Genomic DNA, 16,166 nt, shown 5'->3' on the forward strand with positions numbered 1-16,166 from the left:
ATTTTTGTGATTTCAGGTCTCACCTGTAGGTCTTTATTCCGTTCTGTTATACTTTTGTGTATAGTGTAAGAAAGTGGTCCAGTTTCACTCTTTGCATATCGCAGTCCAGTTTTTCCAGGATCATTTATTGAAGAGACTATCTTTTCCTCCTTGTATATTCTTCCCTCCTTTGCTAAAGATTGGTTGACCATATAAACATTATTTCTGGGCTGTCTGGTTGATTCCATTGGTCTATGGTATCCAGTACCATACTGTTTTGATTAAGACAGCTTTGTAGTATATATTGAAATCTGAAACCGTGACACCTCCAGCTTTGTTGTTTATTCTCAAGATCATTTTGGCTACTTGGGGGTTTTGTGATACTTATAAATTTTAGTATTATTTCTCCTAAGTTCTGTGAAAAATGGTGTTGGCATTTTGATAGGGATTGTATTGAATCTGTAGATTGCATTCGATAGTGTGAACATTTTAACAATACTGATTTACCTAATCCACAAGCATGAAATATTTTTCCATTTGTTTGTGTCATCTTCAATTTCTTTCACTGGTATTTTATAGTTTTCAGAGTACAGGTCTTTCACCTCCTTGGTTAGATTGATTCCTAGGCATTTTTTGGATGCAATTTTAAGTGGATTTGTTGTTTTGTTGTTTGTTTGTTTTTTTTTTTTAATTTCTCTTTCTGCTACTTGATTGTTGGCAACCAATTTCTGGGTATTAACCTTGCTGTACACCAAAGGAAACCATGAAGAAAACAAAAAGGCAACCTACTGAATGGGAGAAGATATTTGCAAATGATATATCCAGTAAGGGGTTAGTATCTAAAATATATAAGGAGCTCATATAACTCAACACCAAAAACACAGTCTAATCAAAAAATGCACAGAGAAACTGAATAGACATTTTTCCAACAAAGACATACAGATAGCTGAGAGACACTTAGATGTTCAACAACATGAGTCATTACGGAAATGCAAATCAAAACCACAGTGAAATGCCACTTCACACCTGTCAGAATGACTAAAATCCAAAAGACAAGAAATAACAAGTTTTGGTGAGGATATGGAAAAAACATAACCCTGGTGCATGGTACAAATGTAAATTGGTGTAACCGCTGTGAGAAACAGTGTGGAGGTTCCTCAAAATATTAAACATGGAAAATCATAAGATCCAATAATCCACTCCTAGGTATTTACCCAAAGAGAACAAAAACACAAATCCAAAATGATCTATGCACTCCTGTGTTCATTGCAGCATTATTTACAAGAGCCATAATATGGATGCAACCTATGCATCCATCAAATGGATAGGGAAAATGTGGTGTATATATATACACACAAATACACACATAATGGAACATTACGCAGCCATGACAAATGATGCGCTCTTGCCATTTGTGACCATATGGATGGTCCTACAGGGTACTACGCTAAATGAAATAAGTCAGACTGAAAAAGAGAAGTACCATATGATTTCACTCATATGTGGAATCTAAAAAAAAAAAAAAAATGAAGAAACAGAAAGCAGAGTCAAACCTATAAATACTGAAAACAAACTGACGGTTGTCAGAGGGAAGGGGAATGGAGGGATGAATGGGGGGAATGGAGGGGGGGGGAGATGCAGGCTTCCAGTTATAGAATGACTGTCACAGGGATGAAAGATACAGCACAGGGAACATAGGCGATGGCATTTTAACTACATTGCCTGGTGACAGACGGTAACTACACTTGGAGAGAGCACAGCATATCCATAGACTTCTCAAATCACTATGTTGTACCTTTGAAACTAATGCAACACTGTGTGTCAATAGTCAAATAAAAATTTTTTTCAGTAAAAAATAAAAAGCAAAAAGAAAGCATTGTCCTGAGGATATGGGGGTTCATGCCCACCTTTGAGGTGGGCCTAGGAAACTACACTGCAGGGCACTACTTTTATTCTTCTTCTGACAATTCAAAGAGAACAGTCCATCAGCTGATAAATTCTCATTTCAAAGGTGATTCATAGAACATTATCTCCAACAAGAAATCCACCCAGAAATGTGAGAAGAGAGCGCTATAAACAAGCGCTCTCAAGGGCTCCAGCTGTTACTTCAATCTGTCGGCACCTCAAAAGGGACAGCAGCTTAAGCCAAAATACCAAAAGACTTTGAAGGCGAGCAGCTCACCTTGAAGTGACTCTGGAACATGAACCCAGCCGCAGATGGAGACACTGGATCTCCAAGGCCAGGCCCACGGTGGCAACAAGAGGTCAGGTCCACGACTCTAACCCAAGACTGCTTCTGACTTGGCCACCAGGAAGGGCAGGCAGAGCCCCACCGTCCGGAGCTGCCTGAGCAGCGGCTCTCCCACAGGCTTCACACAGTCCCCAGGTTTTGAAGACCTGACTTCCGCAGGTGGCCTTGGGGACAGAGTAGCGAGGAGGGGAGGGAATCGTGCAGCAGAAGGCCCCACACTCAGTGCTGCCCAGTGCTCTGCCCTCCTTTCCTGTTGCCGCTGGGAATAAAAGGGCTTGGCCAGACTAGTGTGCCAAACCCACTCTAGCCAGCGCCCTGGAATATAAAAAGGGAAAAGCTTAGTGCCATGACCCTGAGGAACTAAGTTTGTGGTGAAGCTCAACCTACGGCTGCACTTGGGGCTCTTTCAGGAGGAAGCCCTATGCTTCATCTGGCTGCCCTGCCTCGAGCTATGCACTGTCTCTACAGGCCATTCGGGAGCAGGGCACTGGGCTCTGTGCAGTTGTGTTGAACCGGGTTGACGTTCATTCCCTGCCACCCCATGCTGTGCCCATGGACTGGGTTCTCCTCCCGTTAGAGGATTTGGAGGCATCTCACCCTGGGGGAGAGTGTGCTCTGCAAGGGTTAGCATCTGAAATAAATCATGAGGCTGGAGAGAAGGGACTGGAGCAAGGTCTAATCCCACCAGCCGGGTCCCCAGGAGACCTCACCAAGCTTCCAGCATTTCACTGCTCCCAAAGGCTCTGGGAGAGAGAAAAGAAAGTCCACCTTGTTCAAGGAACGTGAAACACATACACAATCCTGGGCCCAGGAACTCATCCCACTTAGATGAGATTTGAGTTGGTATTTCTTCCATTTCAATACACCAGAAATTTGCTCTGCGAGATAACTTAGCCTCCCTCTCTTCTGCCCCTGCTTACTCTTCAGGAGGTTAATTCCAGGTTTCTCTTTCCACTGAAAAAGTTGTACCAGGTTAGACCCATTTTGTTGTCCTTCCAATTTTTTTTAATTGTGGCAAAACAATAACAAAACACTTACCATCTTAACTGTTTCCTGTTTGTTTGGGGATTTTTGCTTTTTTTTTTTTTTTTGAGGGTGTAATGAGAATTAATTTTTTTTTAATTTTTTATTTCTTTTCAGCGTAACAGTATTCATTGTTTTTGCACCACACCCAGTGCTCCATGCAATCCGTGCCCTCTCTAATACCTACCACTTGGTTAACTGTTTTAAGCGTACAACTCAGTGGCATTCTGTATATTCCCATTGTTGTGCAAATATCACCACTATTCATCTTCAGACTTTTTCACCTTCCCAAATTTAAAGTTGTCCCTGTGAAGCACTAAGTCCCCATGTGTCTCCGCAGGCCACGGCACCCACCACTCTAGTTTCTCTCTGTGGGCTTGACTACTGTAAGGACAGCATATCAGTACAGTCTTACAGTGTTTGCTCTTGGGGTCTGGCTGGTTTGACCGAGCACGATGTCTTTAGTGTTCATCCATGTCATAGCACACCTCAGGATTTCCTTCCTTTTAAGGCTCAATAATGTTCCATTGCATAGATATATCACACTGTGCTTACCTAGTCAGCCATCAGAGGACACACTGGGCTGCTTCCACTGCTCAGCTGTGAATGCCTCTGCACTTGACAAAGAAGGTTCTACTTATAGTATTGTGATGCCATATCAGAAGCTTGGGTTAAGGGTCAGTCTAAGGATTCTAAAGTCTCCCTTCAAGTTCAGTGACCTCCACCCACAATACCTAGCCCCCACCAAATAGCCCAAGAGATCACAAGACCCTCCCTCACATACCCGAGCCCTCTACCCCAACCACATCATAACCCTCACACACACTAGTTCTCATACCACAACCCTCACACACCCCAACACTCATACACCCAAATCTTACATGCCCCAACGCTCACACACCTCAACCCCCACATGCCCCAACATTCATACACCCAACCCTTACACGAACTAACCCTCACAAGCCTCAACCCCCATGTGCCCCAACCCCCATGCCCTCAAATACCCGAGACCCATGAGAGGCCCCCTTTTTCTCTAGGGACTTCATGGAATGGCCTCCAGCCTACACACAGGAACTGCAGCTGCTTCCCAGCCTTAGGGCATCATTCAGGGAGCCCCAGCATTTCCACTTCTGTCTTCCATCCTCTATTAATGGAACCACAAAATGCCTCCACCTCTGCTGCCTCTGCCACGTGAGCAAGGACAGTTCCAGGTCTCCTGGACGCAAAGCCCTGCTCTCACCTTGGACACTGGAAGCAGAAAAAAAAAAAAAAAATCCTATAAATCATCCTGTGTTATGAAGGTTTTTGTGGTGGTGGGGGGGGGGTAGTGACTCAGTCAGTTAAGCATCCGACTCCTGATTTAGGCTCAGATCATGATCTCAGGGTCATGGGAGAGAGCTGAGCATGGAGCTTGCTTAGGATTCTCTCTCTCTGCCCCTTCTCCCTCCCTGTCTCTAAAAAAATAAATAAATAAATAATAAAGGTTTATATGTACTAACTCTAGCCTCTTTGGTTCTATTTTTTATCACATTATGTTCACTTTACCTCCAAATGGAGGACTTATATAGAAAAACACATTTGAAATATCATAATTTTCCTGATGTCCCTGGGGCATAGATGGTACAGAAAACCCAGAGAGCTTTTAAGGGAGGAAGTATGTCTGTAAGATGTTCTATGGGTTAGGAGGAAACAGGCTGTGCAAATCTTATTCACACTTATATCTCCAGTGAACACTGCAGGTATATAGTTGGTGCCTGATCAGTAACTACTGAATGAGTAAGTGAAGGAGTATTTAAGGACATGAACAGATAATTCTCTAAAGAAGGCATACAAATGGCTAACAGGCGCATGAAAAAATGCTCAACATCACTAGCCATCAGATAAATACAAATCAAAACCATATTGAGATACCACCTTACACCATTTAGAATGACAAAAAATTAACAAAACAGGAAACAACAAATGTTGGCGAGGATGCGGAGAAAGAGGAACCCTCTTACACTGTTGGTGAGAATGCAAGCTGGTACAGCTACTCTGGAAAACTGTATGGATGTTCCTCAAGAAGTTAAGAATAGAGCTATCCTACAACCCAGCAATTGCACTACTAAGTATTTACCCCAAAGATACAGATGTAGTGAAAAGAAGGCCCACATGCATCCCTGTGTTCACAGCAGCAATGTCCACAATAGCCAAACTGTGGAAGGAGACAAGATGCCCTTCAACAGATGAGTGGGTAAAAAAGATGTGGTCCATATATACAATGAAATATTACTCAGTCATCAGAAAGGATGAATAGCCAACTTTTGTATCAACATGGGGATTATGCTAAGTGAAGTAAGTCAAGCAGACAAAGACAATTATCATATGGTTTCATTCATATGTAGAGGACCACATATAACATACCAAGGAGGACCACAGGGGAAGAGAGAAAAATCCAAAGGGGGAGAAATCAGAGACAAGACAAACTATGAGAGACTACGGACCCCAGGAAACAAACTAAGGGTTTCAGAGGGAGAGGGTTTGGGGGAAGGGGTAACAGGGTGATGGTTATTAAGGAGGGCACGAGCCGTGATGAGGATAGGGTGTTATAATTAACGAATGAATCACTGAACACGACATAAAAAACCAATGATGTACTATACAGTGGCTAACTGAACATAATAAAAAATAATTAATAAAAATAAAATCAGTGGGAGGTAAAGGGAGAGAATGGGTGCCCCACTGAGTGCTTATCTTCACCTTGAATCAGCCACAGTAAAAATGCTCCTTAGCAGAGGGAACTTCAGGGAAAACCTGGAGTCGAGTCCAGGGGCTGTTTGCTATGGGCTCACCGTAAGAGGTTGGGGTGAGGTGAAATTCACAGGCAGAGGACTCTGGGCGCGCCTGCCTCATTTACAGACCTTTCCCAGCATTCTTTGAATCTGTGGTCACAGGAAATGCAAGGACAAGAGTAAAGAGAATCACACAGATGCTCAATAGTCAGGAAGGGCAGTCCAGTCTTTCTGGATTGTCTTGACAGTGGGATAACTGCTGGGACAATAGCAGGTGGTTCCCACAAATGCCAACCTGCTTACTTTCCTGCTTCTGAGTTCCAGCCCTATAAGGGAAGTGGATGCACCACTCACTGCACTGGTAGGTAACCCACCCTACACCTACACCCTACACCTCCAACCTCAGGCAGTTCAAGCATCAGATGGTCAATGTGGAGAAAGGAATATACCTTTTCAGGAAGATTGCGGGGGGGGGGGGGTTCTGCTGAGAGCAGATGCATACTGACTGACTTTACAGAGACTGTGGAGAGTTACAGCCAAAGATTTGGACAAGAATTGGACATAATACAAAATAACCCACCTCCTGAGATCAAGGCTGCTTCTGAGCAGAGCTCTGAGGAAGGAAATCAGGTAGCAATCCAGTTGCTGACAAAGAAACCTGATCAGACACAGAAGAAAAGACACTCTTATCTGTCTGTCCGATGGGCCCTTTTCTGCAACCAGTATGCAGTTTTTGTCATTTGAGCCAGTATATTCAATTTTATCCCAAAAGACCCCCGACTCTGGATGCTTAAACTTGATGCAGAAAGACTGAAGACTATCCTACCCAAAACCAAGAGGTAACCTACAAGGAGCACAAAGCTGCTGACCCACCTCTTGTAGAAGGGGTCATTCTCAGTTTATTTAAAACACTAGATCAACTGCAGAAATAATTACATGTAATAAATACACAACTCCTCTGTTCAAGCAACCCCTTCACAGCAACTGAGATCCAGGAAAGTCTATCATTAAGGTTCATAAAGAATAGAAAGTTGTATCAACACTGAGGTTTTGTGGTGAGTGAGATGAAGTCTCCGTAGAGTGTGCTGGTTCTATCTCGCCAAGCTACTTTCTCCCAACATGGCTGTGGTTTGGTCTTCAAACAAGCCGAAAGATAAGCAAAAACATTTCCTCCCAGCTTATATTTGACTGCCCTCAGCATCCAGCCTGTTTCACGAATGCCAACAATATAGTAGAAAGCCACAATTCACCCACACCCCACCACAGAACTCCCATCTAGAATAAACCAGAATTTGGGCAGAGGAACCCATCCAAAGAACAAAATCAAATTTGATTGAAAGGTGATATAGTCAGCCTCTTTTAGCCACTGATCTTTTTGAAGTGGGAAATGTGAGAGTTAGGGAAATCAGATGGGTAATTCAAACCACTATAAAATCACAAATGATATCTTAGAACCAGAGGCAAAAACTTTAGAATGGATTGACAGACAAAATCTGCACTGTCCAATTCAGTATCACTAGGGACATATAGCTATTTACATTTAATTTTCAACTAATTAAAATAAAATAAAATTTAAAATTCAGCTTTTCAGTCAAGCTAACCACACATTTCAAGGGCTCAGTGGCCACATGTGGTTAGTGGCTACCATATTCAACAGCACAGATATGGAATACTTCCATCATAGCAAAATGTTCTATTAGAACAGGAGTAAAATGCAAAATGTTCTATTAGACAGAACAGGAGTAAACGCTAAGAAAGGAAGAAGGAAAGGGAGTTTAAAAAGAAATAAGAGTTCTTTTCACAAGAAAAAAAATTTTTTCAGAAACCTAAGTATTCACCATATTCCTATCTTGATGCTTGCTTCCCAAAGGCATACTCAAACACAATGAACACATCAATGACTTGATACGAGATTCTAGGACTACATAGATCAATGTTGTTCCATTAAAAGTAGTAATTGTATATGCACCATGGCTAATTATTTTTGTAACTGTTATAAGCAAGCTGAGAGCAAACCTTTCAACAAAAGGCTGATTGGTGGTCTCATGTGCATTTTGATCATCTATTCTTCTGATTTCTAGTGGAACAAGTTTCAATCTTTCTGAAATGGAACAGGAAAACATCCTACTTCCCACTTTTAGAACATGTATATTTACTGGCCCTCTTCTTTCCATAAATGCTCATCATAAATTAGGTTGTGTTTTTTCTTTCTGGAATTTTCTTAGCAGAAGCCTTTGCTCCAGGACCATACCAACCTTGAATAGTTGCTCTGGAGCAGTAGAGATTGTTTCAGTCAAGGCTCTTTGCTTAACAGTAACAGAAACAGAAACAGTAACAGTAACAGAAACAGAAACAGTGTTACCTTAATGAGAAAAGGAAATTTGTCAGATGGATTCAAGAATACTTCATGGGATCTGAGGGTAATGAGGCCTAATGAAGGACTTCTACCATTTCTCTCTGCCTCACTTTTCTGCTTCCCTTTGTCCAAATACATAATTGCTCACTCTCTTTAGAACTTTATTCTCTGCTTCTCTTATCACAGGGTGGAAAGGGCCATCCCTCAGCTCTAAAGAACATATGTGGACACTTCATGAACCTTGGATTTCACATGTCCCTTGGTGCTCAGAATTTTAGAGACTCAGTTCCATGTACCCAAAACTGATTGGCCCAGCTTATCTCTCAATGGTCCAAACAATCATGGAGGGAGAGTGGAACCATCTATGTAAACACATCAGCAACAGCTACTGAGGTGTGGGAGGCTAAGAAGCAGACAGTTCTCAGCAAGAGAAAGTCTCATAGAGAAGGTGCTCCGGGCAGTAATACCAAGGATGCAAAGGGGAAAAAAACTGTGAGTTTAAGAAACTAACCCATCTAATAGATATATCCCAATACTCAAAAATATTATAATGCAGGATGTCCATAAAATCTGAATATATCTAATATTATTTTTATTTTTAACAGATTAAAGATGTCTTTGACAACAAGTATATTCATTCACTTGTGCTTCCAGACATTATGGACAGAGTTTGCATGACACACTGCTTCATCACTACATTACTCAAAGAAAGCAAATATTTTACAAGGAGATTAAAGTACTAATAGATAAATTGTTTCCAATATACATTAAAAGCTAAGATGATTTTTATGTTTAAATTTATGAACATATATGCTTTCTTTGGAAAGGAAGTATAGACTTTTTTACAGTTTATGTACTGTTTCTATAATAGTCTTTATTTTAGAGATATTCTGTTAAGTTGATTTTGTTGCCAATTATCTCCTTAACTATTTTCTCAGAGATACTAAATACTGGTTTTCTTTGAAAGGTACTGAACAAAAACAATATAAAAGCCAAATTATCATCTTTCTATTTTTGCTATGGAAAAACTTTAAAAAAAAGAAAGCAAGTTTATAGGTCAGCTCAGTTTTTTGGCAAACATTGACACTGTACTTTAATTTTTAATAGTATTTGTCCAAATTTTTCATACTAAAAATTCATTTCTGAAGGAATACCTTTCCCTTGTATTGAAAAAAAAAAAAAAGACATTTATTTCCATTTGCATCTTTTTTTATCAGATGAGTTTTTTTCTCCCTGGAGTTCCCACAATAAAATAAATATCAGGTCATTTAAAATGGAACTCATCTGGGACACCTGGGTGGCTCAGTTGGTTAAGCAGCTGCCTTCAGCTCAGGTCATCATCCCAGCGTCATGGGATCGAGTCCCACATCCGGTTCCTTGCTCCGCAGGGAGCCTGCTTCTCCCTCTGACTCTGCCTGCCACTCTGTCTGCCTGTGCTTGCTCTCACTTGCTCTCTCTCTGACAAATAAATATATAAAATCTTTTAAAAATAAATAAATAAATAAAAATAAAATAACATGGATCCCATCAAAACTAATAATGTATTTGATGGTGACTAACATAACACAATAATAAATAAATTAGTAAACAAACAAATAATAAAATAAAATGGAACTCATCATGTAGGCCAGAATGGCCAAGGAAGTAGGTGACAAGGTGAACCTTTGTTTATCCCTTTTGGCTTTTCATGACTTTCAAGATCTCCAGAAACCCACCCAGTTTTCCCTCTGTTCATAGCTAATGGGGTAATAGGAAAAACATTTGAAGTCAAATACCATCAATAAATTATATGATTTTGAGATATTACTTATTCACACAGAGCCTATTTTCCATCTAAAAATGAACAATGGAAATCTTACAGGTTTTATATGAAGATTAAATGAGTTAACGTGTGTAAAATACCTAACCTAGTCCTCAGCACACAATAGTTCTACCTATATTAGTATTAAAATTATGACTGTTGTTGTCTTTCTCTCAATGGCATAGCTTTTAATATGTACTATCTTCCTGAAAGAGAACTCCTTTAGCTTGGTCTTGAAAGTCTCTCCTCTTCCACCCTCAGTTCCAGCCCTGGGATACAGCTCCATCCAGACACTGAAACAAAGGAACAGTAAGACGAAAGTAGAAAATTACTCTGAAATAAATTTTGGTAAATCTTTGTAAGTCTGATTGAAGAAAAGAGAGAAGGCACAAATCAAAAGGATTCGGAATGAAAGACAGAAATAGAAATATAGATTCACAAATTAAAAAAGAGAAAATTATGAACAACTTTTTCCAATAATCTAAGAACTTAATTGAAATAGGTAATGACCTAGAAAAAATATTAGTTGTCAAAAATGACTCTAGAAGGGGTGCCTGGGGGGGTTCAGTGGGTTAAAGCTTCTGCCTTCAGCTCAGGTCATGATCCCAGGGTCCTGGGATCAAGCCCCGCATTGGGCTCTCTGCTCAGCGGGAAGCCTGCTTCCCCCTCTCTCTCTGACTGCCTTTCTGCCTACTTGTGATCTCTGTCTGTCAAATAAATTAATTAAAAATCTTAAAAAAAAAATGAAATGACTATAGAAAATACAGAAAACCTGAATAGTCCTATACTATTTATAAATTTTAACCTCTAATTTAAAATTTTTTCAGCTGAGTTTGTGTGGTTTATTATTTTATTCTCTCCACTTTTTATTATGGAAATTTTTAAGTATATGCAAAAGCAAAAATAATAATAAAAATTTCTCATATAGCAATGTTTTTGCAGATAAGCTTTATCAAACATTCAAGGAAAAGAGATTCTAATATCTCATAATTTTTTTCAGATACTAGGAAAAGAGAAAACAATACAACTTACTTTTCATGCTAATATAATCTTGCTGCCAAAAACAGCATGAGATGAGAAAAGAAACTTTAGGCCAGAGAAGCTATACTGGGAAGTGGGGCATGTTGAACTTCATGGTAACTTTGCCTTTCAACTTATTAAAAAAAGCCATTATTTTAACATAGAAAGTTTTTACATCCTTCCCCTTTTATGTTGTGATTTATCTTAATTAAACCCCAATCCTTCCATTAATTCTGGATAAATCCACACACTTGCTGGGTGGTGTTGTAGATGAACGTAAAGAATAAAGCCTGTCCTGTATCCACTGATCCCAGTCCCCAGAGACCAGAGAGTAGATGTCAAGCCTCTAGCCCATGTGTTCCAAGAGAGAATCCTAAGCAGAGTGAACAGTGAGCATGTCAGTGACTCCTAATGATTTTGTTGCCCCACTTCTCCAAATGACCATTCAAAGAAGTGATTTCATCTGATTTTATGAATCAGCCAGGTGCACCCCACAACTGCCCTATGGCTGCAGCTCAGGACAAGCTAATGCCTTTCCCCTGCTTATCTCATTAGAAATGAAGCTCATGACTTGCTGCCCCTGTCCCCAGAGGTGTTCCATCAGAAACACTGAAGATTCAAAGCTATCAACTACTTTACTCCTATGGCCCTCCAGCCAACAACGTGGCCTCACTTGAGTCACTAGCCCAACTATACACTATCTTGCTAAATGAAACTAATTTTAGTAACTTCAGAAACCAAGATATTCTTGCACTTGGCAATTACATTTTCCAAGGATAGATCATTGTTAACAGAACCCATGTAGAAAGGAATGGGCATGAAATATTCAACATCTGATTGATGTTGAGTGTCCATTTGGGGAGTACTGAAAGGTAAGTTTGGTTAGACCTAGCTAAACCAAGGTAAAAATGGTGTCACTTGCTTGAATAAATGAGGCAGGAGGGGGTTCCAGCATTTTTTAAGCAGCAGTGCAATTTTTTTAAATTTTTTTTTATAAACATATATTTTTATCCCCAGGGGTACAGGTCTGTGAATCACCAGGTTTACACACTTCACAGCACTCACCAAAGCACATACCCTCCCCAATGTCCATAATCCCACCCCCTTCTTCCGAACCCCCTCCCCCCAGCAACCCTCAGTTTGTTTTGTGAAATTAAGAGTCACTTATGGTTTGTCTCCCTCCCAATCCCATCTTGTTTCATTTATTCTTCTCCTACCCACTTAAGCCCCCATGTTGCATCACCACTTCCTCATATCAGGGAGATCATATGATAGTTGTCTTTCTCTGCTTGACTTATTTTGCTAAGCATGATACGCTCTAGTTCCATCCATGTTGTCGCAAATGGCAAGATTTCATTTCTTTTTGATGGCAGTGCAATTTTAATGAATAAAATTATATATAGGTCTTCAATATATAAAACTGATGAGATCCAAGCTAGTCTTCATATAGCAGGAGGATGGAGATTCAGAGATTCATCCACTTGACTTTCTCTTATCCTCTGATTCAACCCCTTTAGACCCTAGACCCCTGCCCTTCAACACTTTGGGCCCTGGGCACACAGCTCAAAGTCCACTGCCATGTGACACTAAATTTCCACTTAAAACCATTGCCACAGGGGCACCTGAATGGCTCAGTCAGTTAAGCGTCTACCTTCAGCACAGGTCATGATCCCAGGGTCCCAGGATGGAGCCCTGCATGGGGCTCTCTGCTCAGCAGGGAACCTGCTTCTCCCTCTGCCCCTCCCCCAAGACTGCTCACTTTCTTCCACTGTCTCTCTAATAACTAAAAATCTTAAAGAAAAAAAAACAAAAAAAACCAAAACCTTGTCACAGAGTCATCCATTATTTAGAGTTGGGAGGTTTATGTAAACCAAATCTTTTGTTTTGTCAGAGAGAAAATTGAGAAAATTGTGTGAAGAAGGGTCTTCCTGACTAGTCCAAACTTAACATCTACCCAATGGCAGATGCAAAAATATTATATATATACCCTGACTCCCACCTCCTCCTATTTCCACCTCACCCCACTGAAGTTTTCACCAATTAAATGGAATTGTGTTACTGAACTTGCATCCATTACTGACTCACATATTATTAACCATTCCCATATTTCAATAATATATCTACACACTTCTGCATGGTTCTAAGGATATGTGTAACAAAAGTCCTGGCTAGGGTATGGATAAGGCCTGCAGAGATCGATGGCCCAGACATACACACATGTCATCCACTAAGTATCACGGGGGCCAGAAGCTTCCCAGAAATTACTTGAATGTCTCTTGAGCCTGGGGGCAAATAGAACAGGGCCAAGTAAGGGGAATCAACATAAGGTAGGAATAGGGAGATTGTGGGGGTCCCTGGGAAAGAGTCTCCCATACTAGATAAAAGGGTTGATCTGATGGGTCAATCTCACCATCTGAACCTAGGGGATGAGGGGAATAGTGATTCCAGGTATGACAAATGCCTCTATCTAGATGCTTCCCCAAACTTGACCACATTGACATTGTGTACATGACTTGGGAAAGAGAAGAGGTATGGAATACAGACAATTTAAAAAGCTGTTAAATCCTAGAGGAGCTAGAACCCAGCATCTCCACATCGGGTTCCCCTCCAAAAGAGATTAGAAAGGTGTTTCTCTAAAATCAAGGGTGGGAAAAAGCCTCAGTAGGTAACAGATACTGCCTTCTTCCCCCACTCCTACTCCCCACCCTCAAGCAAGTGTTAGCAGCCTAAAGGAATCACAAAGCTCCCAGAGACATGAGGCTCCAAAAGCAAAGCAAGCCTTCCCTGTAAGTCCCACCCAGAAAACTATACAAAATCACACTGACTGACCCTGCTATGTCACATGACCACTCATGAGACCACTCATCATGGTGGGAAGGACATGGTGCCTTGAATGGCATGCCCAAGTCAGTGCCTATCCTCCAGCCAGCCTCCCTGAACCACCCATGATAGGGGAGGAATGGCAAAACCCTAAAGGTGAAAAGAAGTGCTGATATTGGAGGGAGGGATGCCGAACAGACCAAACAGGAGATATCTACCACAGACTCTCAGCCTGAGAAATTTCTAGACCGTTACCTCAAAACAATCAAAAGTAAAAGGGTTAGGGGTGCCTGGGTAGTTCAGTCAGTTAAGTGTCTGACTCTTGTTTTCAGCTCAGGCCTTGATTTCAGGGTCGTGAGTTCAAGTCCCGTGTTGGGCTCCATGCTGGGCATGGAGCCTACTTAAAAGGGAAAAAAAAAGTTTAAAAAGAAAAAAAAAATTAAAGGTTTGAATAAGCTGAAATCAATTTAGAGAGGAATATCTAAAAAAGAAGACTCAAAAGAGAATTTAAGAAGGTAACCATCATATTCAAGAGCATAATAAAGACAATGTAAGAAGCTAAGACAACCAAAGACAGAAGAACAAGAACACAGAAAATAAAAGGAATAAATTAAAGATCAACAAAAGCTACCATACAGTCATACCTCCCAGCGCTACATCTGTGGTTTCATTTTGTCCTTCTCAATAGCCCTGCCTGACAAATTACCATCCCTGAGTTTCACAAGGTCAAATCAACTAAGGTCATTTAGCTCGTTCTATAGCAGAATGGAAATCAAACCCAGGTCTGAAGGACCTCCAAACCTCTCTGACCCCCTCCATGTCTCTCTGCTCTCCCGCCCGCCCCCTCAGCCCCCTCCCACACCATACTGCCTCCCATGTTCTGCAGAGTTTTAAAGCCAAATCATGAGGATTTTAGAGATGGTGTACTTTTGAAACTATAGTAACAGCCATAATTAGAAGTTAGTGTATAAGTATTCAGTAACTAATGGGAGTCTGACCGGAATGGAGAGAAGACAGTTGGAAAACCAGCAAGGGTATTAATGCTGAAAGCATCTCTGGGTGCTTGTTAAAACTACACTTTCTAGGGGTGCCTGGCTGGCTCAGTCTGTGGAGTGTGAGACTCTCGATCTCGGGGTCATGAGTTCAAGCCCCACATTGGGTGTGGGGGTCTACAAAAAAATTTTTTTTTAATTTTTAAAGAAGAAAACTGTACCTTCTAGGTCCTCATCCCCAGCGATTTGGGGTTTTTAGGTATGAGGTGAAGCCCAACAATAGCAGCTTCAATAAGCACCAGTGATTCTGAGGTAGGCCACTGGCAGAAGCATTCAGAAACACTGGTGAGAAATCAGGGCAATTAATACTAGCGGAATGTGAGAAGAATAGAAGGGTCAGCTGGGTGGCTCAGTAGGTTTAAGTATCCAGCTCTCAGTTTCATCTCAGGTCATGATCTCAGGTTGTGAGATCAAGCCCCATGTCAGGCTCTGCACTCATCGGGGAGTCTGGGATTCTCTCTCTCCCTCTTCTTCTGCCCCTTCCCCTCCTTGTGCTCTCTCTCTCTCTAAAATAAATCTTTTTTAAAAAAGTAGAATAGGAGAGAGATGTACGTGTTCCAATACTGTGTGTATTAGAAAGGAAGAAAAAGAAACACATCAAAGGCAACCACTTATCTGCTTTGGAAGGTGTTGTCTTTGTCTCAGAAAGAGAATATTCTGGAAAAACCAGGCAACTGGAAAAGGGGGAGGAGGAGGAAGTACCTTCTGCATCACTAAGTGGCAAAGTACCAAACCTAAGCAAGGCTTAAAATAATTATTAATACTTGATCTAAGGTTATAAAAAAGTAAGGAAAGAAAGTAAGAAGAAAGAATGCACTAAGTCAATGTTATTGATTTACACTCTGAAAGAAATGCCAGAACTATTATTTAGATGTCAAAATAACTCCAAGAAGAGTACAAGGCTGTTTTGATCATTTGAAACCAAATACCTGCTTTCTCTGAGATGAGGCTTTCAGACATAGAGCCTCCTTAAATACCACTGCGATGCTCTGAACAGATCACATTTCCCCTTCAAAGGTTATACTATGTTAAATTATGTGCAATTTCAAAAAGAACAAGTCGTTGTCCTACTTTGAGTCCCCTTCTCTTAAAA

At 40.9% G+C, this 16,166-nt stretch overlaps 1 long non-coding RNA gene across 1 annotated transcript in view; it reads right to left on the reverse strand.

Moving 5' to 3' along the window:
* The window catches only part of LOC131825349 (uncharacterized), a 77,873-nt gene extending 71,189 nt beyond the window's left edge, over positions 1-6,684 (reverse strand). Inside the window, exons 1-3 of the long non-coding RNA XR_009351221.1 lie at positions 6,605-6,684; positions 3,809-4,501; positions 2,162-2,545 (exon numbers count right to left, since the gene is read on the reverse strand). This is a non-coding gene — a long non-coding RNA (uncharacterized LOC131825349). The remainder of the gene's footprint in view (positions 1-2,161; positions 2,546-3,808; positions 4,502-6,604) is intronic.
* Between the last annotated feature and the right edge of the window lie 9,482 nt (positions 6,685-16,166).

This window comes from Mustela lutreola, chromosome 2 (genome assembly GCF_030435805.1).
Source record: "Mustela lutreola isolate mMusLut2 chromosome 2, mMusLut2.pri, whole genome shotgun sequence".
NCBI lineage: Eukaryota > Metazoa > Chordata > Mammalia > Carnivora > Mustelidae > Mustela > Mustela lutreola.